We start from the raw sequence: 13511 nt of genomic DNA, 5'->3' as shown, positions 1-13511 counted from the left end.
AATACAATCAATAATACTTTCACCTACAAAATAACTATCAAGAAACTGAATACACTAATGTTAAATTTCTTATGGGCACCTAATAGACCTAGGATTGCATTAAAGAAACATACTAATAGCTGGTCTCAAGGGGTATTTCTTTTCCAGACTTTAATTTATATATTATCTCTTCTATTATAAAAGTTATTACTTTATTAATAGATCGATCATATGTCGCAAAATGGAAAGATTATTGGGAGCTAATTAGTATGCACTTCATGAAAATCTCCTTAACACATAAAAATATGATTATAAATAACTCCATGTTGTGGTTGCTAAAGGAATTTTGTACTTCACCTATTACACCTAAACATATGGTCTGTTACCCATTAAATATTATTATTAGTTATCATAACTTTATATTCATGCACCCTAAGTATAGGGAATGGAATTTTATTGTATTCCTATAATTTATACTCAGGGTATGCTTATGTCATCTACTTCTGAAGGAGCTCATTTAGCTATAGATAATAATCTAAAGTACTGGTATCAGCTGATATCTGATAATAAAGTTAAAAATCTAGATTTCTTAAAACAAGAATTTGATCTAAGAGAAACTTGCTGGTTAGAGGTTCAGATCTTTAGACAACATCTCATTGATAGAATAGATCTAATGTCTATAACAGTTAAAGAATCTATTCCAAAACTGATTGATTACTTGATAATAAATTTACAGCATAAAGTTTCTGATAAAGGTAAACTTTCATATATACATAAAATTATCAGACAAGAAACTTTTTACAATGTAGATTCATACTGGAATTATTTCACCTCTATTAATGGGGACCCACCAACTCAACAAGATAAACAATATATATTGGAATCTGCTTATAGAACTACATCTTCCATTGTCTGGAGACTTTATACATGGAAATTTTTACATAGATCTTTTATACACCTTTGATGATGAATAAAATTAATAATAAAGATAATCTATGTAAGAGATGTAATGTAGAAATTAATGCTGACTGGGCTCTTATGTTTTATGACTGTATGAAGTTGAAAGAATACTGGAAGTCAATTAATGAATTTTGCAGGCTCTTTTACAGATAATTTCATTATTTCTAAGTCTCTTATATTATTCAACACACCTGTACCTCAATGTGTTAAAAATATTAAGCTTCCCTTGTTATGGTCTATCCTAGCAGTGGCTAGGAAAATAATAACTAGAAATTGGATTTCAGATACACCTCCTTCATTCAATGAATTTAAAATGTTATGAATATAATGTGTCATATGGAAATAAGCACAATTAGAATGAGAACAACTAGAAAAACATCACATTTTATTGTATGGGATAATTTACAAAATTTGTTAAAAAAAATCTAATTTCAATAGCACAGTATTTTAGTTTAATCAATTGATCTGATTGTAGTGGATGTCTTTGTAAATACTTTAGTTGTTTTGTTGAATATTATAATAATACCTATTTTTAATTATTTGTATAAAATTGTTATGATATTTCTCTTATATGTTAAAACAATAAACTTGTTTTGAAAAAAAAAAAAGAAAATCATTCTCTAAGTTGTTCAGGTTTCTCAAAAATGGTTCCATCTCTGTGGTAATTCAAGCTAATCTATAGGCTTGGGACTTCACTACATTATACTGTTTTTTTGTAGGATGCAGACTTTTACTGTGGAGTAATAAGTTATCCCTCGTTGGTTTTCTGAATAAATCAGTGGTGATTCTGTTATTGTTGGTTTCCTTGGAAATCTGCATATCTAAGAAAGTGGTTGAAGTACAGTTATGGGAAGGGGTAAACTTCAGGAAAGGGGTTGTTTGATTGAGATAAGTGATAAAATCTCCAAGCTGCAAGGTGTCACCTTCCCACACAATAAAAACATCATCAATAAAACGTAAATAGCATGTGATATGCTGCATGTAATCTGTGTTGTTTAACACAAAGTCCTCCTCCCATTTGCCCAGGGCAATGTTAGCTATGCTGGGAGCCATGGCAGCTCCCATTGCTATAACAGTTTTTTGTTTGTAGTGTTTGCCATTGAAAGTAAAGAAATTGAAGTCCAGTGCAAGATTAATGAGCTTGCTTAACTTTTGCAGTTGTGCCTGTGTACCCTGATTATGTTTCTTAAAAGACTCCATAGCTACTGTTATACAGTAATTGTGAGGGAGCACTGTGTACAAGGATTCCACATCAATAGTTACCAAAATACTGTCAGCTTCCACTGTAATGTTTTTTATTTTCTTCAATGCAGACACAGATAAGTAAATAATTCAGTCAAGCACATAAACAAAAACAGTGCAATACTGTTAAGAGAGGGTAAGGAGGCAAGAGAAGAACAACTAGAAAAAAGATAATGTGGTTAGGTTAAATGTGCCAGGTAACCTCCCACAGAATCACAGCAGTTGACGAATGAAAGTTCTGACATAGGAACTGAAGTACTATACATGTGCTAGGCCTATCCCAAAAGTCATACTTCTACAACTCTCCTGATAAAAAATAAATCTATAGCCTTAGCACAGCAGACACTTCTGGAAAACTGAACATGTGACTGTTTTGATGTGATATGGGCTAGATGTAGTTTAAGTATTGAATCAAGAAGTAATTATTTAGTGTACATGTGCATTATCTAGTGGTATACTAGTGTGTAAATATACAAAACATATTTAAGACACTCTATACTCATATTCAAAATATGCATTCCTACAATGTCTTGGATTAAGTTGTAAGAAGTGGAGACAGAAAGTCAGAGGTAAAAATTACTTCAAAGGGGGTGTAGAAGATACATTTGTTTTGTAAGATGGCTTAAGTTATGTTGAATCCTAGGAAATCATCTTCACTGCACTGTACAAGACCAGTTTATAATGCTACAGCTTACAGACAAAGCAAAAAAAAAAAAAATTATAAAAAAAAAAAAGAAAACTTCATACATATTTGTGTGCCTATAGAAAACAGATCAAATATTACAGGTTTCTACTCACTGCTGCCGTACAGTAAGAGAAAAGTACAGCTTGTTGTTATGGGTGAGTATTATTGTGCATACATGACACAAACACATTTCTAAGAAGAATTTGATGTCTTATATAGTGATTCTATTACATATTTGTTGAAAATTGATAATGCCTCTTTGTATGGCTGCAAGAAGTGCTATACCATAACCTTTGAGTGAACTATTGTATGAAAACATCTCTACTGGGATATATAAAATGCACACATAAATGAACTATCTTGCAGTCTGCAGAAATATCTTAAAACTGAATACCACAAAAAGTTTCTCATTAGAACAAAAATCCATTACTTCAACAAAAAATACCATCTTAAATATTGCTCACACCTGTCTTCTGAATTAAGTTCCCAATTACTTCACAGAAAGTCTTCATAAATTTATTTTAAACAGCAGACCAGCAGGTACATTTGTAATTAAGGTATCTCAGCTGTTACCATTTACCGGGGAATGCATTCATCTTATTTAATGATTCTTTTTCAAGTCTTATACTGCATTTTCCAAACTCAAGCTACACTGACAGGTACTAAATGTACCTGTTTTTGGATATCATAGTTTTTTTCCATGACAGCAAATGGTGATATCACAAGCAGCAAATGTTAGGAAAGAAAGAAGGAGAAAACAATTAGACTTCATAGACCTAATGAAGCAATACACATTCAGTGGACTTTCAGGAATGACACACCAAGCAGAATAAAGCACTGAGTCAAAGCATTATTGCTTTCAATACAATATATATATATTTGAGTATCATTAACATGGTTTTATGATCCAGAGAAAGAAATCCTTAAATGTATTACTCAGTTGTGCGAAATGTTAAATATTGTGATTATAGGCATTTGATGAATTTCTCACGTTAGTCAATGGGAGAATAAAGACAAACATGAGTCGTCTGTATTTATTAATCCACTCAACTTCCCTGAGGTATGTAAAAAGACATCCATTACTGCCAACTAGATGTGAGGTATTTCTGGCACTCACATCCTGGACTCAAAGAGGCAGCTGCTCAGCCATTGCCTTGACCCAGTGGCCAGATGCTGTTAGCACTAATGAAATGCACATTGCTAATGAGATATGGATTTATACTACTAGATGTGGCTGTGGATGGGGTGGTTGTGGATGGGGTGGTTGTGGAGAGGTGGTTGTGGAGAAAGAGTAAGGGAACAAAATTGGTTAATGAAGGCTGAGTACAATATGCAGGGTAAATCACTAGTGGAATTCTGCAAGCTTCAGAACTGATCTTGGCTCCCTTGGTGATATTTTATTTCATGTATTTGCTTACTAGTCAGATAGACCCACTAGGCACAAGTGTCAGTTTTTAGGGTTAAATAATGGACTTGCTCAGATTCAGTTCTGATATCATAAGAAAATAACGTAATAAAGTGAGCTTGTTTGCAGATGATATGATACTGTTTTGAGTAGGCAGAATGGCTCCACAAAAGTCTGATCAAGATGAAAATTGAGCTTCTTTGTAGATGACAAAGCAATGGGTAGGAAGAATAGCTCTAGAAAAGCTTGACCGATTTAGCACAGCAATTTTATTCACCTACTGTGCTTCAAGAAGAATACTAGGATACCATGGAGTTCAAAGGGGTGATTTTTATAGTGTGAACCCAGCATTCTTTCTTTTTGTTATTCTCAGCCAGAGATTTGACAGCTTTAATACCAAAGGCATAAAACTTATCACTTTAGGATAAAAAAAATGGAGTATGGTTACTTCTTGGGAGAGTTGAAACCAGGAAGAGCTTAGAAAGAAAAATATTGTATAATTCTGATCACATTACTACAACAATGTGCTAGCAAATGTAAACTGAGTTTTCATTTTAGTAGAGTTAGTCATGGAATGTAGAAGGCTAAATGTTATTTTCCACTACATGTGGCACTGGTGTTACTTCAGTAGGGTACCGAAGACATTCCCTAAATACACATCAAGATTAAAATGTCTGATTTGATACTGAAAAGTGAGAGTAAAGTGACTGTACGACTAGATAGGATGGAATATGAAAAGTGTTGGATTTGTACAGACTACCTGCACTAAGGACGAATGCAGCATGGTCTGAAACTCCTGAAAGAAAAGAATGCAGGGGGAATCTGAAAAAGAAAACGTAGAGAACAAGGAATAGAGACCATAAATACAGACTAGGTGGACTTCTTTAATGGACTTTAATACCATCTGAAATTAAAAGATTTCTTCACAGAATATGGGGTGGCTCTTAGGAACACCCCATTGCTTTGAGTTCCGGAATGTGGTTCTGTGTAGGCACTCCGGAGAGGGGAGTAACATCCCAAAAATGCAAGAGGAGGGGTATCAGGAGGCAAGTAGCCGATTAGAGATCTGCTTTACCTTTAGATAGGCTTAACAGGTAAGAAAATTAATTCAATGATCAAGTCTGTAATATCATAATGTCTAAAATATTCTAAACCTGTTACTTCCTACAGGAATTACCTGAAATGGTAGCTTGATACGGTTAAGAATAATTAATGCCATATTGACCTGAGTTTGACTGGATAATCCTCACTATAAATATTTCTGAATTGGGTCCCCAAAATTAAACAATCTGACTAACGGGGTGCATACAATATGTTTAATGCACTGGTAAAATAAGTCTCCACCACAGAATGTGTGCATAACACAAAGATAAAAAACATTTAATAAATGGAAAAAATATGTATGCGCTGAACAGATATTACTGTACATCAGGCCCAGGATTCATAGAAAATTGTGCACCAGCACAATGTTCATTTCACCAATGGGCTGACTTGCACTGCTGTGCCGTTTAGTGATTCATACTCATGCACAGTCCCACAAGGACAACATATCAATAAGTAGGAATTCATATGACTATGAATCATTCAGCTAAACAATTTTTTCACTGCTCAACTCAATACTCTCCAACATGCATTATAAAGTAGGGCAGGTCCTAGCAGACCAGACACAGGTATATATCTCCCTTCAAGATTCAGAGACAGACAGGCAGATCGACAGACACAGAACATGCACACACACAAAACTGCCATACTCTACTTATTTCAGGTGCTATTGGACTGGAAAAGCTCAGCAGAGCAGACCCACATTATAGATCTTGGCTCTGCTGTACCTAATCACTCTGTGTAACTGCAAAGACTACATATGTACAAACAGGCACACATCTTGCACAGACACTCTGACATCCATGCATAATCACACAGAGACACCCAGACTCATGCACAATCATACACAGACGCGCACACACACACACACACACACACACACACACACACACACACACACACACACACACACACACACACACACACACACACAGTAACTGCATGTTCAGCATCTATAATCTCCCTCTTCCATCAGTCAGTCGTCATCCATCACATACACTTGCACACTACATGCTTGCATACACACACACACACACACACACACACACACACACACACACACACACACACACACACACACACACACACACACATACCCTTATACACATTCACTACTACTACTTACCTGGATCAGCAATCTGTGCAGGGTGAAGTTCACCACATCCCCCTTTCAGATTCCACCCCCATTGAAATGCACGGATGCATGCTGCTATCTAGTAGTATACACTTAAAGTACTTTCTAAACTTCTTTTCAGGGTTACTTGCATTGTACAGAATGTTGTATTTTATACTATGGAAGTACCCAAAATGAGCAGTGCATTGGCCCTGGGATACTTATAGGTCTCATTAGCATAGGCCCTCCCCAGACTATTGTATTTAGATAAGACACCAACACTCTTGCTCTCCAGTAGTGCAGAACTGTTTGTAGACTACACTAGGACCATGAAGTATACAATCCTGTACAATACACAAGCTACACTGCAGAGCTTTGTATACTACACAGTTTGTCTATGAATCCCAGCCTTTGTCTTGTAGGGATCTGGCCATTTGACCTGTTATTCACAAGATTAAGGAAGTGCAGGCTTTCAGTGCATGGCCCTGCAAGTATATTATTTACTGCTAACCTAGATAGATAGATAGATAGATAGATAGATAGATAGATAGATAGAGAGACAGATAGATAGATATGAAGTCTCTTAATCCAGTGTGTGATTTTTTTTTTGTGAGATGAAAGTACTTATTTTGTGGATTAAATCAGTGTACCAAGTGGTTCAGTTATCTGTTCCTCACTTTTCCAAGTTTGCAGTTGTGTATAGCTGGACATATTGCAGACTGTTATGACCAGCAATTCCATATGACCACAAAGCCATGCTTCTTTTTTACTTAAATAAATTTGTACCCAATATATTCTAATGCATCCATTTTTTTTAACTGTAATAGAATTGTGAGGCACAGACTCTGTGGCAGAGAACCCCTATGCCATGAATTAAACCCTTAATGATATTACCTGGGTTCACAAGCTAGAAAACCTTTCTGTTAATGAATTTCCTGATTATTTACATGACCTTTAAACATAATAAACTAAATGAATAGCATGATCCTGTGAAGAAAAAAATATATACTGACAGATGTTTAATAACTGACTTCTTTTATGGAGCTTACCTTTAGCTGTATAATAGACGAAGAAGACACTTCTATATCTTTAAGTGATTTCCTGCTACCAGAAACAAAAACATCTTTTCATCTTTTAGAGTTTCTGAATCTATTTACTTTCTTCCATTTATAGAGCAAAAAGTTTGGGAGTCCACTTATTACTAAGACATTTGATAAAACAACAAGACTTTATATTAACCGAACAAGAGATGTTCTTCTTTCAGCTTTTCCTGGTTAGGGGTTGCCACAGTGGAACTCAGGTCCGCTATTGATTGGCATCATATTTTTACGGTGCCGAGGTGCCAGCCCGACACCCAACCTTCAACGAAGGGATGCCTATTCATGCATGTCGTTTGAATTCCACTGGACCGCAGGGAGGACATGCAGACTCCACATAGAAGGTGCTCCAGCTGAGAATCGAACAGGAGAACCTCTTGCTGTGAAGCAACAACGCTACCGCTGCACCACTGCGGCTTATTAACCGAACAAGCGATAATAATCCAAATTGCTTTTTGTTGGTAGATAATGATACAGTTGTTTGTGGTAACATCAAGCTAGCAAGGTTATTACCCCAGTCTTTGTGAATCATGTAAAAGCTTAAAATTATGGCATTCTCTAGCACTACATTTTAGTAATAGTTCCTAAAGTTTCATCATCTGCAGTGAGCTTTATAAAACAGTGCTGATAGGATAAATAAAAGTTCTCACGTTATCTTTTCCAAACTTTTTGACTGTCTTGTTCTACTACTGCCTTTTTTGTTTACCAATTCTTTCAAAGAGAGTATGGTCCCACTACAGTGGAAACTGCAGGCCTGTCAGCTCAAGCAGAATACTCTTTAAGGTTGCAGAGGGTATTGTTTAAGCTGACAGAGAAAGACTGGAAGCCATCCTGCTAATATTCATCAGTATGGACATTGTAAGGGCCTTAGGGTTGTTCATAATGAATTTGGTTTCCTTATTTTCTGAAGAATATTGTACCAGCTTTACTAGAAGTCATTTTTACTTTCCATCTGCTGTAGTATATTCAGACCTGGCCAAAGAATTCTGTAATATTCATATGATGGTATTACTGGTAGCTTACATAGTTATGGAATAAATAGTTATATTACACAGTAGGTTCAAGACTGCTATGGTACCTAATAACTTTCACACAGCACACTTCAACAGAGAATAATATTTTGCTGTATTGCCAAGAAATACATGTATGTGGGAGACTAGGAAATCAAGGCCTTTTCTCCTCATAAGACAGAATTGTGGAATTTTATGCTTTTTTCATTAAAAGCAACTTTAGTGTAATAATCACAGAACAACCACCAACCAATTACAAATGAACACTACAGCATTAATTTTGCTAACTAAGATCTTCTGAGTACTTGTTGATAACTTTCCATATTAGGTTGTTCTTATTTTGGCTTTTCCCAGTTAGGGGTTGCCACAGTGGAATTCTGGTCTGCTAATGATTGGCAGTAGACCGACGCCCAACCTTCAACTAAAGCATGCCCATTCACGCATGTCTTTCGAACGCCACTCGACCGCAGGGAGGACATGCAGACTCCAGCCAAGAATCGAATGGGAGAACCTCTTGCTGTGAGGCAACAATGCTACTGCTGCACCACTGCGGCTTAACTTTCCATATTAGGTATGAGTTCTAAATTCCATAACAGAACTTTCTGCAGAGAACAAATCTTTTTACATTTCTTAACCTGTCAGCAATTACCAATATTAGGCAAGAAGCAAAACATGAGATGCATACTCTAACACATTCAAAAATCATACCTCTCAACCGTACTGAAGTTCTCAGTTTTTACCAGTTTTTAAGGTCCAAATAATTGGGTGCCATGATTCCCGAGTGGCACCCCTTAATTTCTGATTTTCCAGGCTTTTTTTTTAATCCCCCCATGGCTTTTTGGGCTGATGTCATCATGTGCAGAGGTGTGCACGATGACATCAGCAGCCTGCCAGTCTCGAGGGATTCCTTCACTGTACTTTATTGAGCAGCCAGCAAGTACCTTGCGAGCTGTTGGACACCTGGAGTGGAGGTACGCCAAGCTGCAAAACACACTAGTTGCTCTGCATTTGCTATTTGAATTACTGACTTCACTTTTACTGCTGTGAGGAAGTTTTGATGATGGTTCCAATGTGTTTGGCTGTGCTCTGCCACAAGCATTTGCTATATGAATTACTGGTCGCACTTTACTGCAGCGAACGAGCATGCATTTAATTGCTCTGCATATTTGAATTACTGGTGTGTGTGTAAGCATTTAATTGATGAGGGTCGCTCACTGTACATATTTTAAAGTGTTTGAATTACTGGTCTGGCCGCTCTGCATATTTTGAAGTGTGTGTGTGTGTGTGTGTGTGTGTGTGTGTGTGTGTGTGTGTGTGTGTGTGTGTGTGTGTGTGTGTGTGTGTGTGTGTGTGTATGTGTGTGTAAGTGTTCGAATTACTGGTCTGGCCACTCTGTATATTCTGAAGTGTGTGAAGCGTTTGAATTACTGGTCTGGCTGCTCTGCATATTTTGACTGGCCTGCTCTGCATATTGTGAAGTGTTTGAATTACTGGTCTGGACATGCAAGCTGTTGGACTGGAGTGGTGGTAAGCCAAACAGCAAAACAGACTAGATTCTCTACATTTGCTATTTGAATTAATAACTTCACTTTTACTGCTGCAAGTAAGTTTTGATGTCGGTTCCATTGTGTTTGGCTTTGCCACAAGCACTTGCTATCTGAATTACTGGTCACCCTTTTACTGCCATGAGCAAGTATTTAATTGCTCTGCATGTTTGAATTACTGGTGTGTGACTGTGCGTGAGAGCATTTAATTGATGAGGGTCATTCACTGTGCAAATTTTGAAGTGTTTGAATCACTGGTCTGAATGCTCTGCATATTCTGAAGTGTGTGTGAAGTTTTTAATTACTGGTCTGGCTGCTCTGCATATTCTGAAATGTGTGTGAAGTGTTTGAATTACTGGTCTGGCCACGGTGCATATTCTGAAGTGTTTGAATTACTGGTCTAGCTGCTGTGCATATTCTAAAGTGTGTGTGTCAGTGTAAAATGCCCCAGTTAGGTATACCTGGTGTTTAGGGTTACTCAGGCTCAAACCCTGTACCTTAGGTACAAGGAGCAAGAGCCTGAGGTCTCTACCCATACCAGCACTTCTGGTTAAAAGAGTTGTAGCTCTCAATTGTACAGATTTTCACATAATGTCTGGAATATTTGGCTCCTAGCTTTGGTAGTTTGGTTTGTTTCTCTTACAATTCAGATGATGTAGTGGTGCAGCAGTAGTGTTGTTGCCTCACAGCAAGAGGTTCTCTGGTTTGATTCTTGGCTGAAATGTTTTCTGTGTGGAGTCTGCATGTCTTTCCTGTGTTTGGTGAGTTTCCTCTGGGTGCTTTGGTTTCCTCCCATGACACAAAGACATGCATCTCTGGAGCCTCTGCTGAAAATTGGCTTTGTTCCAAGTTGGACTTTCCCAGTAAACAAATGTTAAATAAAAATAAAATTTGTGGTTTTCTGGCAAATCAGTGAGAACTGAATTCACTAAATAATGATAGCCATTAAGGTTTCAGTCTTCCTATCTTCCAGCACACACATGGTAACATAATATTTTATTCTAGCAACTTTCTAAGACTATACAAGCAATTTATTGTTTTGGGCCATTGCCCCACCCCCCAATACATTTTAGCTGTTTCCTGATTTCTTGTGCTGCACAGTTCTTCAGGGAAAGAGAAGTTTAGTGCTGCTTATGCAAATTTTGCTTATGTTGTTAGTAGCACAACAGGTAGTATACTTGCTTTTGATGCAGAGGGTTGTAGGTTCTACTCCCACAGTATGCACATGGATCACTGATACTGTACTGTGTTGTACTTTAAAGGGAATGGATGCTGCAGTCCAGTGAATGTCCTCCTTTGGAGGAGTTACCTAGTAACTATGAACCTGTTATCAGTTTGCTATTCATTTCCTATTGAAATATTACTTGCTTATCATTTTTTAATGTAACACAGACAATTTATTCTTCAAGGGCAGCAGGCACTTTATTTGTAGATAAAACAATGAAATATAAAGTTGTTTGCTAGCAGCAACATCTTCATTAGTTACAGATCTCTTTAATGTTGAATTATTTAGATGACTTTTACTTCTGCAAAGATTGTGCATATTTACTGATACTAGTTGATTGTATAAGTTTAAGTAGACGTTTATGATGGAAATATTCTGAATTGGGCAGTTTTGTTATTATTGGTTCACTCATTTTGTTTCTTTGCTTACTGGAGGAATGTTCAAAACAATAAATTTAAAATGCAAATGGACACTCCTCAAATTTAAAATGCGCTCTAACAAGGGTGCTGTATTATACAAGGAATATAATTTAATACAGTCAGGAAGGTGTATCAAAGAACATATGTATGTTTCATGTGCAAGGGGCCTATGATTTGAAAACAGCCCAAAAGTAATCTTTATATGCCACTGGCCAGATGCATTTTCATTCAATATGGGTTTCAATGCTGTTTCAATGAATGTGAGTTTCAAGGGCAGAGAAGACTTTTTAATGCTGTCTATTTTCATTGTGAGTCTGTACTGCTTTGTTTAGCAGATGTCTATTAGTGTTTGTGCTATAAAATGTAAAATAAAAGTTTTAAATGAAATCCAAATAATCATTGTAGAAGTAAATTAGTATGCACATTACAGTGTTTATGGTAAATAGGGTGAAATAACCAAGTAGATTGGAATGGATGCTTGGGACTCTGGGGCCGTATTTTAGTTGTCTGTTCTTCAGGTTGTGCTTGAAAGCTGGTATCCCACAATTCCATTGGAGTGGGCATGGTTACACAATTATGTATGCAAATGTTATGTTAATCAGCATACAGATTTGTACCTATTTTTCATGGGCCTTTGTCCAGATTTTTGATGTTTCCAGGTTGAGAGGTATGTCAATAATCCATCTTGTTATGAAAGCTTATTAGAGAAATAAATACACACACTAACATTTTCCCCTTTCTGTATGCCTCAATCTTTACATTCCCCTATCTGATGACTTAAAGCATCAACCAAACCATAATGTTTTTCTATGACTGGACAATGATTACAAATCCTCAGATGAATGGACACTTTTACACTTATTACCAGACATTGTTTATATACAGACATGAGTAATCTTCACACAGTTGTTTCAAAAATATCATCTTATTTGCAATGAAAAAAATGCCTACATTCTGATGAATCAAAAATACAGTCTAAATACTGTAAATAATCTTCAGCAATATAATCTGTATTATATGAATTTTCACATTCCCCTGATCCCTCATACAAGTTATCATATATTTTACTAAAGTCTTTCAATACTTTATTTGCATCTTCTACTGCACCATGATGTTTATCAGTTGTGGTCAGAGGTACTGATTCAGTTTTTTGCATCTCTAGATTTTTTTGCGATTTGAATAATTTTAAAATGCTTATTTCTTTCCATAAAAAGAATAAGGTCTAACAATATGATTATAATAGCTCTAAGAATGAAAAGCTTCAAAATTCCTCCTCCCCATCTAGAGAAAAGTTGAATAACCATGTCCATTGGGAACTATCAGCTTTTTTGGCATATGAAAATTCATCAACTTTATGAATTATTTCTAGGTGATTACAGATGGCACTAGTGTTATCAGTAATAAAACAGCAAACTTTCATTTGGATGAGCGTCAGTTCTTGGATAATCAAATTAAGGGACTCAAAGGTAGAACTACTCAATAATTATAGATGATAAGCTCCCAAATGGGCCTCACTGCCCCATAAGCAGGCACTATACCTGCTCCAGAAATGACCCCATCACCAAGATCAATGTGAGCAAGTCCTTTAAAAGCAGTTTTATGTACAGTGTTATGATAAACCCAAGAGGCATCTATCTTTCCAACTGGCTTAGGAATGATTTTACTGCCTCTCTTGTGGTGAACATTATGGATACTTACTTCAGGTAAAACAGTTGTATGTTGTATGGCTG

This window comes from Protopterus annectens, chromosome 6.part0 (genome assembly GCF_019279795.1).
Source record: "Protopterus annectens isolate FY-2018-M chromosome 6.part0, PAN1.0, whole genome shotgun sequence".
Classification (NCBI taxonomy): Eukaryota; Metazoa; Chordata; order Ceratodontiformes; family Protopteridae; genus Protopterus; species Protopterus annectens.
Note: the sequence above shows the minus strand (reverse complement) of the source record.